This window comes from Macrotis lagotis, chromosome 8 (genome assembly GCF_037893015.1).
Source record: "Macrotis lagotis isolate mMagLag1 chromosome 8, bilby.v1.9.chrom.fasta, whole genome shotgun sequence".
Taxonomy (NCBI): domain Eukaryota; kingdom Metazoa; phylum Chordata; class Mammalia; order Peramelemorphia; family Peramelidae; genus Macrotis; species Macrotis lagotis.
Window position 1 is genome coordinate 106162643 of NC_133665.1, and position 13083 is coordinate 106175725.

General features: G+C 36.9%; 1 protein-coding gene across 10 annotated transcripts in view; it reads right to left on the reverse strand.

Annotated features, from left to right (window-relative positions):
* The window catches only part of IP6K1 (inositol hexakisphosphate kinase 1), a 68981-nt gene that overhangs the window by 26269 nt on the left and 29629 nt on the right, over positions 1 to 13083 (reverse strand). For 2 of the 10 annotated variants that reach the window (XM_074197965.1, XM_074197961.1), the window contains exon 2: positions 12191 to 12353. The exons of 4 other annotated variants lie outside the window; for them this stretch is intronic. The gene's annotated coding sequence lies outside the window, so the exon portion shown is untranslated. Of the gene's footprint in view, positions 1 to 43; positions 197 to 6812; positions 6940 to 10497; positions 10562 to 12190; positions 12354 to 13083 lie in introns of those variants that run through there. 4 more of the 10 variants (XM_074197964.1, XM_074197969.1, XM_074197966.1 and 1 more) reach the window with 4 other exon arrangements.

The window sequence follows — 13083 nt, forward strand, 5'->3', positions numbered from 1 at the left end:
CTGGAGCTCTTTCCCCCTCCTCAGCTCTGCTTCCCAGACTCACCTTCAGCAGGAAGCCTTCCCAATCCTCCTTCCCTCTCAGCCAACCAGTCTGTCCTATGTTGGTCTTGTTTGTACAGAGCTGATTGCTGTCCCCCTCATTGGACTCTTGAGCTGTTTTCATTTTTCATTGTATCCTTAGTACTCAGATCAGTTCCTGGGTCATAAAAGGCATTTAAATACTTGCTGACTACTAGGAAAGACCAACATTCAGAGCACCACCACAAAGCAGTCTGCTATTCTGTTGGTTCAAGAGCCATTTTGTTTTCTGTAGGCTAATTTTTTTTTCAATCAACAAGTCTTGCCTTCTACCCTACTCCCAACCCCAACACTGAAAAAGTTAAGGCAAGAAAAACAAACCCCATTACAATCATGTATAGTTGAACAAAACAAACCAAAAAAAAAAAATACCTAACATCTCAAACTTTACTCTGAGTCTGTCCCCCCTGTCAGGAGGTGGATAGGATGTTTTATTCAGAGTCCTCTATAAATCATGTTTGCTCATTGCATTAATCAGAGTTCTCAAGTCTTTCAAAGTTGTGTGTTTTACAATATTGCTTGGGACAGAGAGGTGACACAATGGATAATGCTGATCTGGAGTGTGGAAGACCTAAATTCTAATCCTATCTAAAATGCTTACTAGCTGAATGATTGTGGGCATCACTTGACTTAGCTTTATCCTTAGCTTCAGTTTCCTCATCTGCATAATAGTAATGTATTTGTATATGTAGATCCTCTTTGGGTCACCTAGCAGCAGTCTTATTGGATTCTGGAGGCTTATCCAGTTGAATAGGTTTCTGGACACAATCACAAACTGCTCTCCAAAATGGCAGGGCTCATCAAGAACCACAATGAAAATTCTTGTCAAACACAATCATAGCAGAACTTCTTGCACAAGTTTTCCAAAAGAGAAGAAACTTAGTTCATGATGACAATTCCATTTTTGCTACAAGAATGTGGCAACAGTTCATTGATACTCTGAAGAATCTCATTTCTAATGATGGAAATTTAGAGTAAGAGTTGGCAACAGAAGAAAATCTACCACAGTCAAATAGGACATTCACTTGGTCAAGGGTGAGAACAACTAATCCCCTTTCCTAGAAATAGTTCCACTGTAGCCTGATCAGCAGTAAAACCTGAAGATTTTAAAAGGAACTCAGACCAAAATACAATTTGTTTGTATGGCCACATCTCCTGAATTATTACAAATCAGCACTTGCTGAAATAAATCCACTGTCATCATTTAATCTTATCTCCCATGATGTGACTGATCTCTACAGATTTTGCAAAATATGAACAACTTCTGAACTCATTTTAAACAGATCACTGGACAAAACTGGAAATCTGCTAGCCTTCAAAGTCCAGCTGCAGCCAATACTAAAAAAGGTGAAAAAAGTAGAGCTAGCTACTACTTCTCCCTCCAAAATCCAATCATTCTTCATCAACCAGCTTCCTCTAACTTGGCACCTGACATGGGGGGGGGGGGGTACTCGTGTAATTTGAGAGTTGGAAATCTCAGTCACTTAAATCCAACCCATACACACTTACAAGAACCCCTAGGATCAAATAACCAAAAATTATTGTCTAACTTCTATTTAAAAACTTAAAAGGGAGGCAAACTTGGGTTGCTCAGTGGAAAGACCACCAGCCCTGGAGTCAAAAGAATCTGAGTTCAAAAGTGACCTCAGACACTTACAAGCTGTGTAACCCAAGGCAAGTCACCTAAACCTCCAAAAATTAAAAAAAAAAAGGCCCTAAAAGCAAGCAGCAGTCACCAGTTCTCTAGGCAGCCTATTCCACGTGTGGATATCCTAATTATTAGGAAACTTTTCCTGATGTTCTAATCCCAAATCAGCCTCCTGAAAACATCTACCCAAGTAGCAACTTCTGCATACAAGAATCAATATTATCTGCAATTCTGACAAGGATGCTATCTCTCCAAGTCATTGACAACTGCCATTTTAACACTGCATCATTAATTGGTACTCTTGGTTCAGTTATCCAATAAGTTTTGAATCCACCTAACTGTTCTAGTGTATTATTATAGTTTTTAATGTTTTTAGTATTACAGTCTTGTCTGCATCTCTGCATCATCACCTGGACTATATCAAAAGTTTTACTAAATCTAGGCAAACTATTTCCATGACATTCATCTACTAGTTTAAGAAGCCTCTTATAAACATAAATCAGGTTAAGTGGTACAACGTATTCTTGATGAAACCATGCCGATTTTTTGTATTCACTCCTTCCCTTTTTAGATGTTCACCAACTATCTCTTTAGTATTCATTATAAATTTTCACAGAATCAAACTTAAGGTAATGCACCTCCATAATATGCAGAATTTATTCTTTTCCCTTTTATGAAAATCAGAACATTAGATTTCTCCAGTCTTCTCCATCTGGCTTCCCCATTTTCCATGTTCTTTCAAGTATCACAGATATGGCTCAGCAATCATACAAATGGGTTCTTTTATTATACTTAGCAATGTACCTAATCTGGATCATGGGACCTGAATTCATTATGAGCAATCAAGGTATCTCTTACTCTCTCCTTTTTTATCATGAGGGACCAACTATGTTCTGTCATTTTCAATATCAAAGTCACTCTCCCTGGCACAGAAAACGAAGTGAAATAAAAACTGCAATTCTGATTGCTCTCTGTTGTCAGTTATCTCATTTTGAACAAAGGTCCTAGTCTTTCTTTTTCTTCAAATGTAAGGGAAAAAAAGTCTTTTTTTTTGTACTTTGGTTACCCTTGCCAGACTCAAATCATTTTGAGTTTTAGAATTCTAGACACTGTTTTCATAGAGCTGTGTCATGCTCTTATATTCATTCTCATTTTTGCCCTTGTTTCCATCTTCTGAACTTTTAAAAAATTTAAGCCTATTGCTGAACTCTTTTGGCCTCCACAATGGCTTCTTCAAAGCCTTTTATTAACCCTTCACAATGAAATGGTCTCTCTCTGTCTTCAGAATTTATTTCTGGGGCGGCTAGGTGATGCAGTGGATAGAGTACCGGCCCTGGAGTAGGAGTACCTGAGTTCAAATCTGGCCTCAGGCACTTAATAATTACCTAGCTGTGTGGCTTTGGGCAAGCCACTTGACCCCAGCCTTGCAAAAAATCTAGAAAAATAAAGAATTTATTTTTAAGCATTTCCTGGAGATTTATTCTACAGCATTTTAATCCATGAAATCTTTTTTTTTCCTGAACCCTTTGAAATCTGTATTTCCAAAATCTACGTCCAGATTTCCTTTCCTCTATCAAATTCCCTCTAGGGAATGTGACCCTGGGCAAGTCACCTTCTTTTCCTTCCAAGGTTCTTATTTCCACCTCAGCAACTACTTCTTCCCTGTTAGAGAATCTTATGCAGAAGAGAATTCCTCTTTGTAGTGACCCTCCCCACACTTCTGAAGGCTTAAATTAAATTAAGGTAATTCTACAAATAATTAGCTTCTTTGTGCTTTTGGAAGAAAGTGAAAGTAGACAGAAACCTCGAGAAATGAAGGCTTTAATCAATGCCATCCTCTGCCCCGGTGCCAGGCTAGTGATATGCCCCCCCCTAAATTCTTTATCTAGCTTCACTATTGGTCTAGGTGGTTTGAATTTTCATATTAAGTCTATGAGCATTTAGTAAGTGCTTCTAAAAACTGTGCTGTACACTTCAGTGACTATGTTGTAACAAGTTGAATGGTCACTTAGATAAGTTCCAAACGTTCCATTCAAGTATAAGGAAAATGCTATTTATTCCTGTAAGATTTGTCTTTCACTGATCATAGACACCAATACTCACTATTCTTCAAATCAAAGTAGTTGAGAGTAAAAGGATAAAGCAGATGACCTGGAAATACTTGCTTGAGGTACTGTTGCTTCAGTACCTGTCAGTGTTACAAGGATCACATGCTCCAACAAATACGGCTACAGTCTAAAATTCAAGCTTCAAAGGGAAGAAAAGGCATGTCAGGAGACACTGCATTTTACCAACACTCTCCTAAAAGGATTCTAAATCTATTAATATTAATCTATTGGGATTTGCTAACTTCTCTTCTGTAAAACCTTTCGACTTTGTTGCTAAACATGCTCTATGCAAAAGAGTGCTTTCTTGCCTTCCCCAATTTCTTTGGGTCCATGAACCCCACTGTCATTTCTTGTATTCTGAACTGATAACACCTTTGTGATCTTAGCGAAGCACCTAAGGAGTAGACTCCAAAAGGGCCCAGTTCTCTTTCACCTGGTGGGGTGTGAAGGCCTGTGAATAGCCGTACAAGGGCATCAGGAGCAGAGAAGCAGGCATAAAGTCCACCAACAGATACAGAACAGGAGAAAGGCTGAACCCATTTTTTCAATTGTTTCTACATTAAAGAAGGAGTTAGATATCATAAAAGGTCAACCAGGAGTCAGTTCTCCATGTCTCATGGCTCTCATTCCAGAGAGGGTCTTGGATCAAAGGTACCATGTTTAGGACATGTGGGGAAGGAGGTATCCAAATTAAGAAGGGTGTCTCAAAATAAAAACTAATGAGGGATACTTTCTGAGCACTAAAGATGGAATAGAAAGCAACATTTTAAAAGGCTCTGGAAGACATTTAGAGAAAAGAGTTGAGTCAGACAAGTATGATCAGGGGGTATAACTAGAGAGGTAAAAAGTACAAAATTTCTCACTAAAGTTGGGTGAAACTGGATAAGATGCTTTCTCCCAGTCTCAATTTTTTACTCTGTTAAGTAAGGAGGTTGAACTAGATATACATTCAGAACCCATTGTAACTCCTACTGACCCTTTCAATTCCCATGCTGAGAGGAGGTTAAATGTGCCTGCAATCTCTCTAAGCATCAAGATTACAAGAAGTTTTGCTGTGCTGACCCCTTTTGGGACTTTTCTTGGCAAAGATATTGGAGTAGTTTGGCATTTCCTCCTTCAGCTCATTTTACAGATAAGGAAATTAAGTGACTTGCCCAGGCTGGATTTGAATTCCAATCTTTCTGGCCTTAAACCCATCATTCTATCTATCCACTATGCCACTTAGATGCCCATAATCAAAAAGCTTACAATTTGGTTAAGAAGACAAGATTTTCAACAAGTCATTCCCCAATTGAAAAATAGTCAAAGGATATGCAAAAGCAATTTACAGCCGAGGAAATCAAAGCAATTCATAGTCATATGAAAAATTGTTCCAAATCATTACTTATTAGAAAAATTCAAATTCAGGCATCTCTGAGGTACCACCTCACACCTCTCAGACTGGCCAATATGACCAGAAAGGACAATGATCAATGTTGGAAGGGATGTGGGAAATCTGGGACACTACTACATTGTTGGTGGAGCTGTGAACTCATCCAACCTTTCTGGAGAGCAATTTGGGATTATGACCAAAGGGCAATAAAAATATGCATACCCTTTGACCCAGCAATACCAGACTGGGTCTATACCCTGAAGAGATAATAAAAAAAGGGTAAAAACATCACTTGAACAAAAATATTTATAGCAGCCCTGTTTATGGTGGCAAAAAATTGGAAATTAAATGACTGTCCTTTAGTTGAGGAATAGCTTAACAAACTGTGGTATATGTATGCCATGGAACACTATTGTTCTATTAGAAACCAGGAGGGATGGGAATTCAGGGAAGCATGGAAAGATATGCATGAATTGATGCTGAGCAAGATGAGCAGAACCAGGAAAAACACTGTATACCCCAACAGCAACATGGGGAGTGATGATGGACTTGCTCATCCATTCAATGTAACAAAGGGACAGTTTTGAGCTATCTGCAATGGAGAATACTATCTGTATCCAGAGAAAGAATTATGGACTATTACCGTCAAATTAGGGGGGGAAAAGTGTTTTATTATTATGTAATTTTATTATCTCATACTTTTTGTTCCATAAGGATATGATTTCTCTGTCCTCACATTCAATTAAGATCAATATATAGCATGGAACCAATGTAAACACTAACAGAATGCCTTCTGAGGGGGTGGGGGGAGGGAAGCAAGAATGGGGGAAAAATTATAAAATTCAAAATAAATAAAATCTTTGAAAAAAAGTAAAAAAAGACAAGATTTTCATAGCATAATTTGGGATTTTATTACAATATTAAAATGTTAAACTATAAAATATAAGATGTAACTAGAAAAGTAATGCAGTGTAGTATGTAGATGGTTAATCATGGAACTAGGAAGATCTGGGTTTAAATCCTACTATTACATAATATTTTCGTGACCCTGTCCAAGTCAATGACCTTGGTCAACCGTTTTAATCATTTATCAATAAAAAAATTTGAGTACATTTTTACAAATAAATGTATATTTATTTAAAAAATCGTGCACAAGATTCTTATGAGAAGTTATGTTGTCATGGTAACTTCAACTTTACAATTTAGTTCTCTGCTCTTATGATAAAAATGAATGCTATTTATTAATTAGGTTCAGTCCTATTTCTTCAGGGGATTTTAATTTAATGGAAATTTTTTTTAAAAAAGTAGTTGCTTGGGGAGGCTGGATAGAGTAGATAGAGCACTGGCCCTGTAGTCAGGAGTACCTGAGTTCAAATCTGACCTCAGACACTTAATAATTACCTAGCTGTGTGGCCTTGGGCAAGCTACTTAACCCCATTTGCCTTGCAAAAACCTAAAAAAAAAAAGTAGTTGCTTGACTACTAAAAATATCCTATGTGAGAATCCTAACTAATAGTGCCACAGTAATTTATATAGACATAACTTGTCATTACTAGATTTTGAAGACAATACTTTGTTGTGTCAAGAATAATCTTTTGTAACATACTTTGCCCAGAGTTGTAGTGTCCAACATTATCTGTAACCATCAAACCATTCTGAGAATGTTTGTAACCAGCATTATGATATTCTGTAATTGTATTTGCTAGAAAATGATTACTGATCTAACAGCGTTCCTGCAAAAAAGATAAAATAAAATCATGTATAAGCCATTATATAATATCTATTATATATAATATATATAATCATGAACAATTTTTGTTGCATTTAAAAAATATTCTTTATTAAGACTTCACACAACAACTCAGCCAAATGAGAAAAATGTACAAACTACAAGTAGTGCTTATCATCAAATGTGACAAAAAGACTGAGTCTGGTTCTTTCTCTGGCATGATTTGCTTTAAGGGCTGGATTTGCAAATAATAATTGGAAGTTAACTGGTATCTGACACATTTCAGAATACAAAGATAAATAAAAAATGTCAGTAATGAAGAGTCCTTTAAAGTGTTCCTTGATGTACAAAAATATTCATAGCAGCCCTGTTTGTGGTGGCAAAAAATTGGAAAATAAGTGAATGTCCTTCAATTGGGGAAAGACTTAACAAACTGTGGTATATGTATGCCATAGAACACTATTGTTCTATTAGAAGTCAGGAAGCATGGGAATTCAGGGAAGCCTGGAAGGATTTATATGAACCATGCTGAGAGAGATGAGCAGAACAAGAAAAACATTGCATACCCTAACAGCAACATGAGGGTGATGATCAATACTGATGGACTTACTCATCCTTTCAGTGCAACAACCAGGGACAATTTTGGGGTATCTGCAAAGGAGAATACCATCTATATCCAGAGAAAGAATTATGGACTTGGAACAAAGACCAAAGACTATTACTGTCAAACTAGGGGGGCGGGAGTTATATTATTATGTAATTTTACTATCTCATACTTTATTTTTCTTCCTTAAGGATATGATTTCTCTGTCATCACATTCAACTGAGATCAGTGTATAACATGGAACCAATGTAAAGACTAACAGAATGCCTTCTGTGAGGGGTGGGGGGAGGGAAGCAAGAATGGGGAAAAAATTGTAAAACTCAAAATAAAATATTTCTAAAAAAGGAAAAGAAAATAAAGTTCCTTGAGTTTTTTAAATATACATATATTAAAATATTGTCAAGACTTATAAAACAGTACTTTATAACATTTTATTGATTTACAGTACAAAAAAAGTTTTTGCCATTCCAGGAGACGTATGAACTGTGCACTGCAGTGCCAGTGGATGGAGGGAGCTTGGGGCAGGAAGGAGAAGGACTGTCTACCTTCTGCTGCTGGGATGAGGTCAAACTGCCTTCAGAAAGAGAACAGCAGAGGCAGGTGATGAGGGAAAGTCCACTGAATAATATTTTCATGGACTACCCCAATGAATCATCTTGGATATCCCAACTCCTCCAGAGATCACAGCCCTAAAAATGTTTACTCTCCCTTATGAAACTAAGTTACAGAGTAGGTGCCAACCTGTACGGAAAGAGGGAATTTCCTACAACAATGAACCATCAATATCATCCCCAAAACTATAAACAAACAAAACCCCCATGTATGAGTTTAAAATCAAGGGAAGATCAATTCTGAATGGAATGTATGAGACAGTTTCATGGAAGAAGGGGACTTAAGCTGGATAAGTCTGGGATAAGAGAAGAGGACTTCCCAGGACAGAATAAATATGACATAAAGGCAACATCAAAGAGGCAACTGGATTTGACAAACTTTAAGTGCTCATTATGAGCTGAATTCTTATGAGCTACAGAGTTAGATCTGATGCGATGCCTTCACAATTTCACAGATACGGATGCTATTTACACAAATAAGCAGGATGAAGGTAGAGAAAAAGTACAGCCAGCTTCCTATAAGAAACGTGCAGGGGTTCAGATCATTTTCAGCTGGAAGTGGGTGGCAGACAAATCAGGGAAGATACTTGAGCTGGATTTAAGAGAAGAAAAAGAACAGTTGGGAGTTGTGGGTAGATAGCATTATAGACAGGGAGGACTTTGATGGAGACACATATGGATAGCTTCCCCAGGAATGCACACGCCTATCATCAAACCCAGGGTGGAAAAAATACTCTTCTGGATAAATATACCACTTGAATTGAACTAGAATCAAGCTCTTTACATATGATTCTTGATCTAGGCCAGAGGTATCAAACAAATAGAAAAAGATTTCTATCAACCATATACTGACTTTAAAAAAACACAAATAAACATTATTTATGTTGTGTGGTAATCTCTTTTGGCCGAAAGTTCTTATTTGAGCAACAAAACATCATCCCCCCACCCTTGCAAAGAGGTAGATTCCTCAGCTCTAACAGGATACCAACCTGTGTGGAGCACACTCTTGGCACTAGCCATCAGAACCAAAGAATTCTAAACACAGGCCAAGGAAAACACGCAAAACAGATGTGACTATTTACAGCCACCTTGAGACAACTACCTTCTGTCTCAAGTGTATTCTGAAAGACTAGCAAGCCAACCATGAGAATATTCTATTTGTCAAACCATGGGAATTCTCTGAACCCCAAACATGCACAAGCTACATATGCTCTCAACCAGGAGGCCCAAGGGAATGTCTTGCCACCAGAGGAATCCCAGACTTCTAGCTGGAGAGGGAACCAAGGGAGAGGATCTTGGGCAGCATGACATTCCTGGGACATGGACCTTCAGCTGAGGAGTAGTGAGGAACACTACACCATGAGAAGAGCCCCCCCCAAAAGAGAGAGACTTTGCCCTATGCTATTCTATGAGTTATTTTCACAATGCAGATCTAATAGGGTTGCCTATCCACCCCCAAGTTTGTTTCCCTTCTGAGGATTTTTTCTTGGATTACTATATATTCATATATATATCTACATATGTTGACATCATTTTCTGTGGGGTGAAAAAAGGGCATTCCTATACCCAATATTCATTGAATAGTAGGAAACAAACTGAACTATTTTACCTACATGTGTGGAAATATGGACAGGAACCTATGTTATCTGATTTTTCCAAATTCAACTTGAGGTGACAGAAGTAATGATTGATGAACCACCCTTAAATGGAATTCAGTCTTGAAAGTTCAAATCTTGGGCAAACAGGCCCCAGATTAGGGGCTCCCTATGGAGAATGCTATGCATAAACCTTATATGTTCAGGACATTGTGCCATTGTCTCCATTAGAATGTAAGCTCCAGGGCAGGAACTAGTTTTTCTTTGAATATTCAATGCTTAGAACAATGCCTCGCATACATATATTTCTTTTGATTCATTTAATCATGGATCTAATTTAGAGGGCTCTGCAATGGTTCAGGGATTGTTACAATGAACATACCAGCAAAGAGGAGTACGTGGTGTACTTTATTTTAAATAAATACATATTCCATTTGGATTCTTCACTGAAATCTTCTAAGGGAATAGGAATAGCAAAACACCTCTGTGACCACAAATTCTCATTTTATAGCTTTCTTGATATTTATAAGCATGAATCAAACAAAATTATTTCTGTTATAGCTTTCAAAGAATTTTATGATTTCCAAAGATACATGAGATACCTTGTTGGAAGATGGGTTAAGGCCAATTAAAAAACAAAAAATAAGCACTATGGAAATTTTCTCCACCTTTCAGTGAATTATGTGATTATGAATATGTGGTCTGATATAGTATAGGTTTTGTCAAAGTCTGCATGACCCCCTCCTTCATACCTTCCCTCAGGGATGCCTTTGATCAGAAGTGTCAGACTCCTAGCCTGAAAAACTCTCCTGTGGCCTAGAACCAGATTAAAATTTTTAAAATGTAATTGGAAAATGTTTTACAAAATGAACAAAAATGCAACACAGATAATGTTAATTTATAGTTTCCATTTTAATTTAATACAACTACCCTAGAATAGTCCATGTTCAAAAACTCTGCAGAGATGGGAAAGCTGAAATACTGCTTAGTAGTTAATCACTTCTATTCTCATGCATGTCTTTTTTTGATCCAAACATTTATATTGTCTCCTGTATTCAGTTATCTTGAGACCTGAGCCCTCTCAACACTACATAATTATGTAGCCCTTGGCATAGCCCTTCCCCACTGTGTGTAACTACTCTAATTAAGCTACTCTTTCCAAATTTGTTTTCTGTAAACACCAAATCTAGCACCTCACATCTAGGACCATCATGTCATCCAAATGTCATAGGCCCTACTGTCAATGACAGAGAAAAATAGCTAATTTTTATGAGGCAATGATGCTCATTATCTTCTATCAATCTCAAGATTTTACAAACAAGCTTATATCCTGAATCTTAGTTCATCAAGCATTTGTTAGATAAAACTAAGCTAAATGGTACAATGGGATAGTGTTCTATTAGACATCAAGAAGACTAAATTTCAAATTCTCCCATATAAACACACACACACATATATATATATACACATGGGTACATACAGACATATATTTTTATTCATTTTTCCAATCCCTCATGCAAAGATAGTTTTTTACATTATTTTTTGATAAAATTTTGAGTTCCATACTTCCCTCCTCTCCTGTTGATAGTTGAGTAATTTGATGAAAGTTATACAAGTATAACTATATTAAACATATTTCCATATTAGTCATGTGAGAGAATAAGGAGCAAAAGGGAATAAAACCATGAGAAAAAACTAGAAAGTGTAAAACATTTTAAAAATGTTTTAATATGCTTTAGTCTGCATTCATAAAGTACTATATAAATGCCAGTTATTATCATTGTCATAGGGCAATTTCTTGAATTGCAATGATTCATACATCAGTTAAATTTCTTTAAGAAATGAGAACCTATATCGGTTCTTTTACCTCTTTCCCATTTTTCAGAATCAAGTGCTATTTAAAAAGATGAAGTTTTATTAAAACAGTTTCTAACTACTCAGCATATTTTAATTTTTATTAAACTTTGTTCCAATTTGGTAATCATTTTTATCTTAGCTTTGTAAGCTGATGGCCTGATGATGTTTGTCCTTAGTTTTCAAAGATAACCATGACCATCATCAGGGAGATGATGCCATGACAAGCATATGAACTGTATGGGGGGGGGGAGGGGCTGTCCTAAGTCACCAATCTCACTTTCTCCTCTAAACACCCGGGTCCAGTGGCCAGATATGAATCAGAATGACTAGAGATGGCCCTGGATGTGAAGCAATAGGGGTTAAGTGACTTGTCCAAGATCATACAGCTAGTAAGTGTCAAATGTCTGAGGCTGGATTCAAACTCCCGTCCTCAAAGGCCAGTGCTCTATCCACCATGCCACCTAGCTGCCACTCCAAGCTAATAGTCTGACTATACAAAGAGAACCAATTTGGGGAAAAAAAACTCCTACTGGCAAAAAGTTGTTTTTGATCAATTCAGCTAAAAAGAATTTCATTTTTGATGCTTACCATATCCAGCACCTCCTAACTCTTCTTGATGAAAATATTCAGGATGGATAGACATGAGGCTTCTTTGATGTCCACAAGTTTTGGGATCCATTTCTTACTAAGAAGTTATATTTTGAAACTTTTTTCTTGTCTCTTCCCTTATACTATTTCTTTATTGAAGTCCCTAAGTATTAAAGCATAAATTGATATAAATTGCAGGATTTAATGAGGGCTTTGTATCTTTGCTGAATCTGGGATGTAGTGCACAGAGAGTGAAGTCTGGAGTCAAGAACTAAGTTTCCTTATCTAAAAAATCAGTCAAAAAGAATTACCACCTCTCACTATTACTGTGATGGTCAAACGAGCTCACTGTAAAGAGCTTCAAACCCAGTACATTTCACACAGGATGTTAGCTATTATTACGATCATTTCTCTAAACTGAATTCTCTACAACAGATATTGGGGTGTAAGATTAAATAACCCTTGTGAGGGTTTTTTCCCACAAATGTTTTCAGTACTGCAATATGAGAGGAGTACGAAGTCCCATTTCTTTTTGTCTTTGGATACGACAAATTCAATTTGGCCAACTCTTTTTATCTTCCTCTCCAAGGAAGCATGTCAACATTCTCCCTTTAGCTGCAGCTTCTTTTTGTCTTTTCATTTTATTTTTATCAATAATTTTAAGACTGATAGAATTTAGTTAATTGTGTCAACTAGTTTTTACAACTGCTCTAAAATATATTTAAAAAAGCATGTCATCTTTCCAGGACAAAAGAAAAGAAATGTTGTTTTTTTTAGTTTTTGCAAGGCAGTGGGGTTAAGTGGCTTGCCAAAGGCCACACAGCTAGGTAATTATTAAGTGTCTGAGGCTGGATTTGAACCCAGGTACTCCTGACTACAGGACCAGTGCTCTA